Here is a 9363-nt window from a genome sequence, read left to right as displayed (position 1 = left end):
CTCGAACCGTCTTAGCTGGTGCTCGGTCACCAATAAGAACAAATTAGGAAACATGTTAATTTTTACAAGTGTTGAGCCCTTACTCAACATTTTCGAGCTTACACTTTACGAGCCTACATTTTGAGGCCCATTTATCACGATATCGAAATTTGGGTGTAACATTTTGCCCCCTCACATGTGTTGGTTCGAATCCTATGAGAAGGAAACTTTTGAACTTCTCCTTTTGAAAATGTGACACCTTCCACACTTGAGTATGGACACATGTAACTCACACTACAATAATTTTTAGTATATATTACATTAAAAAATAACACTTATTTAAAAGTGCTATTAATAAGCAATTAAAAAAACACACGACCGAATATGTGAAATTTCATTTGGCGCCATATGAAATATATAACTAGGCGCCAAATGAAAATAAGAGACAGGGAAGCACACAGTAAACTAGTCTCAGCCTCCGAACCCCTAAGCCTCCATTGAATCCCTAATTTCTGGTTTCGTTTCTTTGCCTCTCTTTCTTTCTTTCTTTCGTCTCTTTGCTTCTCTTTCTTTCTGGTTTCCTAGTCTCTTTCTTTGCTTCTCAACTTCTCTTTCATGCTTCTCAGCTTCTCTTTCTTTCTCTTTTTTTTTTTCGTCTACACAACCAAGCAGAGCATCGCTCAACAACCCTTTTATTCAAACTTCACTATTTATTCTTCTATGTCGTCTAAAATTATGAAAAACCCGAAGAACCATTCTTTCAGGATCTGGGTTTTCACTTCCTCGCCTTTTTTCTTCATGGGTATGTCAATTTCTTTACTGGGCTTTCATTTTTTTTCCATCTTCTTTATTGTGTTTTCTTGATCTTTTGTGCTCTGATGTGTTATGTATAGCTTTAGGTGAAACCCATTTGGGAATTTCACTGTTCAGGTTACATTTTTTTTCTTTCCTTTCTTTACAGCGTCACTGCATTTTTAAGCTCTTCAGTTTTTTTTTTTGGTTGAGTTTTTTTGAAATTGGACCAAGAGGTCTTGGGGGTTCTTAAAAGGTTCCAAGATTTGGTTTAGCTTTTCAAAAAATGTGAGGAATTTTTTTATAGGTGAAAGTAATTTCATTTTAATTTTGAAGCTGAGAAATTTTCATATTTGGCATCTTGATGCTTTCCATTCCTTAATTCCTTTAGATTTATTCTTTAATTGCTTGATCAGCCAATTTATGGTGTTACCTTTATTCAAGCTTATTGAATGCTAGTAAATTCCATGTCTTTATCATTTATTGACCATCACGAGTTTTTACAATTTCTAAAGGTATGGTTGATTATTATTGTCCAATATTTACATTATCAATCCTTTTATGCTGTAATTTACCTTGGTCTGTATGTTGAACAAGGAAAATCTCCATATAATTTTTGTATAGGTTAACATTTAGCTCAAAGTTGTTCCTTTAACCCTATTGATTTGAGCTTGTTGAGTTTTATGGCTTTCAATATATGTAGAAAGCTGATGGCACAACCGAAGTATTGATGAAGAAAAAAACTTAGAGGTGAATTGGTTGAACTCTAAGGAATAGTTTGAATGATCAAGTTGAAAATGGCTACAAATATGACGACTGATCAAGGTCCTGATAGAAATGGTACTGTGTGGACTATAGATCAGAAGCTTGATCAACCCATGGACGAAGAGGCTAGAAAGCTTAAAAACATGTACACAGAAAAGGTATACTTGTTTCTTGTTCTTGGAGATCTCTTTCTCTTAGTCTTTCATCCTTTTGAAATACCTATCAAAGTCAAACTCATGATACCTGGCAAAATGTTTACTTCAAAAGCTTTGGATTTTTCTCACAATATGGGAAATCGTCAAAATGGATATTACCGATATAGAAGGGATTGCTGCAATATAGTTGTATGCTTGTGCTCAGGGTAGATTACAATTATCTAGGCCCTATTTTAATTTCCTGTGGGATGTATTCTGAAAATGGCGGGCAATGAGATTAATGAATTTGATGAAATTGAGCATATTATGATAGTTGCATGGTTCCTTTACTGAATTGCTTTTGTTTTGTTTAGAAAATATTAGCACTGATACTTCTGTATTTTTCACTTCTGAGCTAGACGTTATTTGTGCACATCTTACTTCATAGAAAGAATGTAGAAATACGCTTCTCTCAAAATTTTATTGTTGATTTGTATGTTCTACTTTAATTTGCTTGTGCGATGCATTAAAAATGGCCAGCTACTAGCCATGAGAGTAAACAAAAATTTATAGAAATTTAGCATGTGATGCTACGTATTTAGTTCCTTTGTTGATTTGGTTTTATTCTGTCTTGTCCAGAAGCTTTCAGCAGTAATGCTTCTGCAACTTGCATTCCAGAGCCTTGGAGTGGTATATGGAGATTTAGGCACATCTCCGTTGTATGTTTTCTACAACACTTTCCCTGATGGAATTAAAGACCCAGTAGATTTGATTGGAGCTTTATCTTTGATAATATACTCGCTTACTCTTATTCCGCTTCTCAAGTAGGTGCTAATTGTTTGTAGAGCAAATGATAATGGTCAAGGTAAAGTGTTCTCAACCTGGAAAGTTGATTTGCCGAAGTTAATCTTCTAATGCTTGCATATAAATTTTATATATTTCTTGTTAAAATAAATTGAAAAATGAAGATACAAAGAAACAGGGATTATTTATGAATAGCATGATTGAAAAATGAAGATACAAAGAAACAGGGATTTAAGTATTTATGTTTCAGAGAAGAAATATGATAATCTAGATGTTGTTTATGTATTTTATGGTATTTTATAGTCGTTCTACATTTAGTGAACACTCATTTGCCGCAAGAACCAAGAGGTGGTTGGAGGGATATGCATTTATGAAGAACACAATGCTTATTCTTGTCCTTATTGGCTCTTGTATGGTAATTGGGGATGGAATTTTGACTCCAGCCATTTCAGGTCTATATTTCTTTGTTCTGATTCTCTTCAGGAGAGAGCAGAAACCCATTTTAATAACTGTTTAAGGATACCTTCACTTAATTCCTTCTAATATTTTTGTCTCTTGACCAAAATTTATAAAAAGAAATTGATATAAAATTGTTGTCCAATCATAGTACCAGCTGTCAGCTTGCTGCCTTTTACTTTTTCCCTGAAAGCTCCTTTGCTATTAAATCTGCCATATATACCATACAGCTTTTCAAGGACCACAAGAGTGACAATTTGTATAGCCATGCCCATTCTGCCCCAGATACATACACTATGCCATAGGCCACCTTTCAAAGCGTTTCACTTGACTATACTTGTTGATGATCTCCTTCCTACCCTTTCAAACAAGTCAAACTTTCTTGGTTCAATTAGAAGATACTTTTTCGATTAAAAAAATGTAATGTTTATGAGATACTTAATTGTAATGTTCTTTTGCAGTGTTGTCAGCTATTGGTGGGATTAATGTTGGCCACCCCATGATAAGTAATGGTATCTACATTCATCCGAGTTTGAATATTTTCTATTATTTGGTGCAATTCTATCTTTTCCAATTCTGAAATTTATTTTGTTTCCGTGTCAGACATAGTTGTACTTGTTGCTGTTATTGTCCTAGCCATTTTGTTTAGCATTCAACCATCAAAAAAGAGTGTGGAATAGATTAAAGGTGGAAAAGAAGTTTAAAACCTGATATTTTCACTGGTCTACTGGTCTGATATTTTTACTTAATCGTTTTCAATCATGGGGTATCCAACAAATAATAATGCCAAACAAGGAGAAACTTGCATTATTTATATCCTTGGGTTATAGCAGCTCAAGATGACTTGGGGCCCTTTATGAGATTCTTTTAGTTTGCTGCAATACTTAGCATCTAATGATGAAATTATGGGCTAACTGTGGTACAGGTAGAGCTTTATTTTTGGGACTTTTCTCATGCACAAGGCAGATATAGCTAATAAATCACAGTGACTATTTGTAGAAATGTTGACCATTAATTTAAGACAAAGATGAGTTAGTCAAAGCTCAAACTGATGGTAAATGACGATCTATCCCCGTCCGTCATATATTGACTAGCCTTCAATGTAACAAAAAATAAAAATAAAAATCGGAGGCCTCATGTTCTTTTGAACTAGCTGGCAAATTGTCACAGTTTATCCTTATGTTTAGTGAACCACTTAGATACAAAATTACCCTCTGTTTTTCTATATAGAAAAAAAAAAAACAGGCAATTTTGACTAGTCCATTTGGGTAGCAAACCAAAGTATGATACAAAATCATCCTGTGTTTTTCAAAATAGAAGATGGTGATCTTCTGTCAAGAAGTATTATGTGATCACATCAACCACTAGGAAAACATAATTCAGTCCAGTTATTCAAGTATTTAGAGATTGTTAAGCATAAAGAAATTCCTAGTTATGCAGTGAGAAAATATCATTCATCCTATGTATCAAGTTGTATTAAACTTTTATGACTGGCTAATTTAGCATAAGAGTTTCTCGATATGAAATATAGGTGAATGAATCCAAGGAAAATTTGTTACACATACCTAGTGATAATTTTTTTTTTATCCCCATCTCTATTTGGCAGTAATTCTTGATTTCTTGTTTGAATGAAAAATGTGCACCTGTGTTCTTTCTTTCTTTATTATGGTTTTCTCTCTCACTCTCACTCTCACTCTCTCTTGCCCCTAGCCCCTCTTTCCTGTGTGGTAACTTGTTGAATTTTTCAGTAATAAAAGAAATATATATATACCTCTGGCAGCCGAGCTACTGGTTTTATCTGTTTGAGACTTCCATCATCAAACCATCAATCTTCAATTTTTATTTCTTTTCCCTCAATCAATATTTTATTATTTTATATACTCTAGATCTTTAAAAGTTAAAATATATTGGATTTGCAGTCAAGTTACTAGTTTCGTTGGTCTCTTGGATTTCAATATCAAACTACCAAATTGTAATTATCACATCTCTGCATATTAACTTCGTTAGTGATTGACATTTGTTTTGCAGTATCAAATATTAGAAAAGAGGAACGAAATGTCCTCTGAGACAATGCTGTTGCTGTGGAGCATGAAGGAGAAGTACAATAATAATTCAAGATTTAAGAACTACTTTGACACGCTGCCAGAAGAATTTCATACAAGTGCTTAAACTTGCTGTAGAATGCTTAGATGCATATATGAAATTTCATTTCAACTTGTGATTATTCTTTTAGTTTTGTTCCTTTAGGAAAAAATATGATATATGGTGTCGTTACACAATATTTTATCAAATCCATTACTACCTTTAACATAAAATAATGCTAAGTATATCTCACTGCAATCTAACCCAATCCGATCCATTCAACAAACCATAAAGTTGGTTGGCTTTTTGCTCCAATTGTGCTTCTTTGGTTTCTCTTAATTGGAGGAATTGGCATATACAACATATGGAAGTATGATAGCAGCGTTTTGAAAGCTTTTTCACTTGTGTACATATACCGGTATTTTAAAAGGGGAAAGAGAGATGGTTGGACTTCTCTAGGAGGCATTATGCTTAGTTTAACAGGTAAACTAAAGTTTCTTGCAGTTGATGTGTTTCTCCTTTCCAAACCTAATTTTGGTCCATGAAACTAAAATAAAAAATCCTGACTGTTTATTCTGTACAATATACAGGAACCGAAGCTCTTTTTGCTGACCTATCCCACTTTCCAGTTTCATCTATACAAATTGCATTTACTGTAGTTGTATTTCCTTGCCTTCTTTTAGCCTACTCTGGACAAGCAGCATACCTTATGAACAATTCAGATCACATAGTTGGTGCCTTCTATCATTCTATTCCAGGTTCATTTTACTTTTAATTTTTAAAATTAAAGAACAGGAAGTCTAGGTTCTGCAATTTCGTGTTTTATCATGCAATATTAGTACAGTCTCTTATCGTACTTTCTTTAGAGGCATTTAATAAAATCTTGCTTCTTGTGTTCGTCACAACACGAAGAGTACTTATCATAGGTCATTGCTCATTGAAGTTAGTTTCTCAATATTTAAATTTTGGTTCTCGCAGCCTTTAATCTCTAGAATAGTGGTAAAGGTGAAAAATGGGCGGTCTACTTGCCAACAACATTTTATTCAACAACCATAAAATCGATTTCCTTTTCATTGTCAAAAAAAATTAAATTCTATGTTATCCACTAATATTGATGAAAAAAATGATTGAGTTGGGTGTTGGGAAGTGTGTGTTTCTAGAAAGAAAAAAACAAAGCAAAAAGGAAAAAGAAGGAAGAGAATTTATAGTATTGTAGGTTTGTACTAGTCAGCGTGCTTATAAAGATTATTTCATTATTGGTTTTGCAGATTGCATATATTGGCCAGTGTTTGTTATTGCAACTGCAGCTGCTGTGGTTGCAAGTCAGGCCACCATATCTGCAACTTTCTCATTGATCAAGCGAGCTCTTGCTCTTGGCTGTTTTCCAAGAGTCAAAGTTGTGCATATATCTAAAAGGTTCCTGAATCAGGTTTATATTCCAGATGTAAATTGGATCCTTATGATTCTTTGCATTGCTGTGACAGCTGGGTTCAAAAATCAAAACCAAATTGGAAATGCCTCTGGTAAGTCTTTTATATGATGAATTGTGAAATATGTTGATCCATTATCCATGGGACAACATATCTCTACTAGGAAAGCAGCATATAAGTTTAACTGATTCCTTGTGTCATTTTCCCATCACAGCATAAAATATACCCTCCTGATATTCTTAATCTATTTATAGTATTAGCGTTTGGATGGTGATTTCATACCAATGGGTATTGTGCATATATTTGTAGATCCACATGTAGCGTAAGCTTATGATTTATATGTACATATAATCATGGAGACATTTGTATATACCTTTTAGTAAAAGCGGTAGCATAAACAAAATGATTCTCTAAAAGTCCATTAAGATTTAGTGTTCTCCTTAGCCTTATTTTTTTTCCCTTGGTGGCGGACTGGTCACATAACATGAATGCTGTGCTTGTGCATTAGTTGCACCACATTGACAGGGTAAAGAGTCATTCAAAGGGTCATTATTTGTTTGTTTAAAATTTTATTTTTCTTTAAGATTCTCTTCCTCATCATACCATTTTTATCTCATCACTTGACAAATATTGATGTTCTCACTTTTGCATGGATTTTTGGGTCAGCCTTTTCTCTTCTCTCAAAAGGCAGTATGTTCCTAGGTGGGCCCAAATAAAAGTTATTGTCCCTGACATCTCAAATTGTTTTTTTTTTCAACATCTCTTATTGACTTGCATTAGAATCTACTTCCCCAAGCTGTATCCAGTGAAGTGATTAGAACATAACTTTTTGGAAAATCTAATTCAGACAGGGCAGTAGTATATACATGCACATCGTAGTAATCTTAATTTTGACATTTTGTTTTTGTACGTGAGAGCCATGCTAACATTTTGATTTTCTTGAAAAACGTAGGGACTGACTTCAGTAATTTGAATTCTGCATTTTACAAAAGGGACAGCTGTTGTAATAGTCATGTTGGTGACAACCTTTCTCATGATTTTAGTGGTGATACTAGTGTGGTGTTGCCATTGGATTCTTGTCTTGATCTTCACTGTCTTATCATTAGCAGTGGAGTGCACGCACTTCTCCGCTGTAGTCCTCAAGGTTAATCAAGGCGGGTGGGTTCCTCTCGTGATATCAGCAGTATTCTTTGCCATCATGTATATATGGCATTATGGTACCTTGAGATGCTACGAGATTGAGATGCATAATAAGATTTCAATGGCATGGATTATTGGACTTGGTCCTAGTTTAGGGCTTGTTCGTGTGCCTGGAGTAGGATATGTGTGCCGTGTGTCCCTGAATTCTATCACTTCTTTTATCTAGGAGGTATGTTTTTCAACCTGATTTGAGTATCTCTGTTTTGGTAGGGTGTTTTCATAAATCCAGCCTTCATTGAGCCATTTGGACTTACTTTAATTGAGGTGATTATTTTTAACTTTGGTTTCAGATATTGATTAATGTGAAGTCCAACATGATCTCTTTTATTTATTCTACAAAAGGGAAATAAATTACTAATACAGAAATAAAAAAGTTAAATAATGCAATTTGGTGGTGCTACTGTTTTGTGTTCTCATTAACTGGCCTTTTTTTTTTTATTTGCTCATAAGCAGTTGCTTCAACTAAATTGGGGAAGATATTGAACTCCTATGCCATTTTAACTTGTCCTTTCACTGTGAATCTCTCCTATGCATTCCTAGTAAATCTAACTTGTCCGATGCAATTGTTTAAATTCTGCAGCCAGACTTGAATGTGAGGGAAAAGATACTAATCCTAATTGACACATGGCAAGAAGCCTTTGGGGGACCTCAGGGGAGATATCCTCAATACTATGCAGCATATAATGAACTGAAGTTAAACACCACACTAAGATTAGACACAAGATAGATGCAAAATAAAGTTATAATATATAATTGCATGGTCACCTGATAAAGTTATAATTAGGTAATTAACTTTTTTTATGTACTATTTCAGTTTACTATAACTTTAAGTTGAAGCATTAATTATTTAAATTTTGTTGTAGCTAAGCAAATGGACTCACAACAAAGACAAGTGCACAAAGGATGATGAATTGAAGGATGGAGCAAGTTTGGTTTACTTTTGTGTATCTTGTAATGTTTCTATTTTTCATTTTTGAAGTAAAAATTGTTCAAGATTATAAAACTTTATTATGTTATGTTTTCAAACTTAAGTTAGAACTAAGATCTCATGAAGTAGACACATTCATGGTTTGAATTAGTTATTGTTTAATGTAATACTTATAGTTTATCAATCTATTGAGAATTACATTTTATGATTAATTTTGAATTTTTTTATCAAAATACAATAATGAAAATCTTTTAATTAAAAAAAAACCATATAAGTATACTTATCAAAATAAAATTTAAAATTTTATTACTATATGTTATGATTTAAAAGCATATTATAAGCGTAAAAAATCGTTATGGTTTATATAATATAACAAACTAAAAATGTTATCAAAATAATCAAATGTAACAGTTGAAAAGTGTTATGAAAAAAATACAAGATTAAACTTCAAATTTATAATCAAAAACTCTATCTAAATGTTATTATTTGAATATTATAGCACCTAAAAATGTGTTATTGAATAGTTTAAGATAACACCGAACATAACATTAAAAAAATGTTATAGAAAAGACTGGACTTTTAATAACAGGGGCTACGTTAGCATTTTCAGAAGTGCTATCAATAGTCCCAGATAGCACTTTTTAAGTGTTATGAATACTGTTTTTTCTTGTAGTGTCAGGGATTGCACACCCAGAGTACTCAAGTACTCCCTATCTCTGCCCACGTCCTTTCATATATCCCTATTTTCCCGCCAATGTTATAACTAAACCCCATCCCTATTTTCTCGCCAATG

At 33.3% G+C, this 9363-nt stretch overlaps 1 pseudogene; it reads left to right on the top strand.

The window, feature by feature from the left end:
* Positions 1–629: 629 nt before the first annotated feature.
* LOC133778499 (potassium transporter 11-like) lies at positions 630–8369 on the top strand (annotated as a pseudogene).
* The last annotated feature ends 994 nt before the right edge of the window (positions 8370–9363 follow it).

This window comes from Humulus lupulus, chromosome 1 (assembly GCF_963169125.1).
Source record: "Humulus lupulus chromosome 1, drHumLupu1.1, whole genome shotgun sequence".
Classification (NCBI taxonomy): Eukaryota; Viridiplantae; Streptophyta; class Magnoliopsida; order Rosales; family Cannabaceae; genus Humulus; species Humulus lupulus.
Note: the sequence above shows the minus strand (reverse complement) of the source record. Positions and strands in the feature narration are given on the sequence as shown.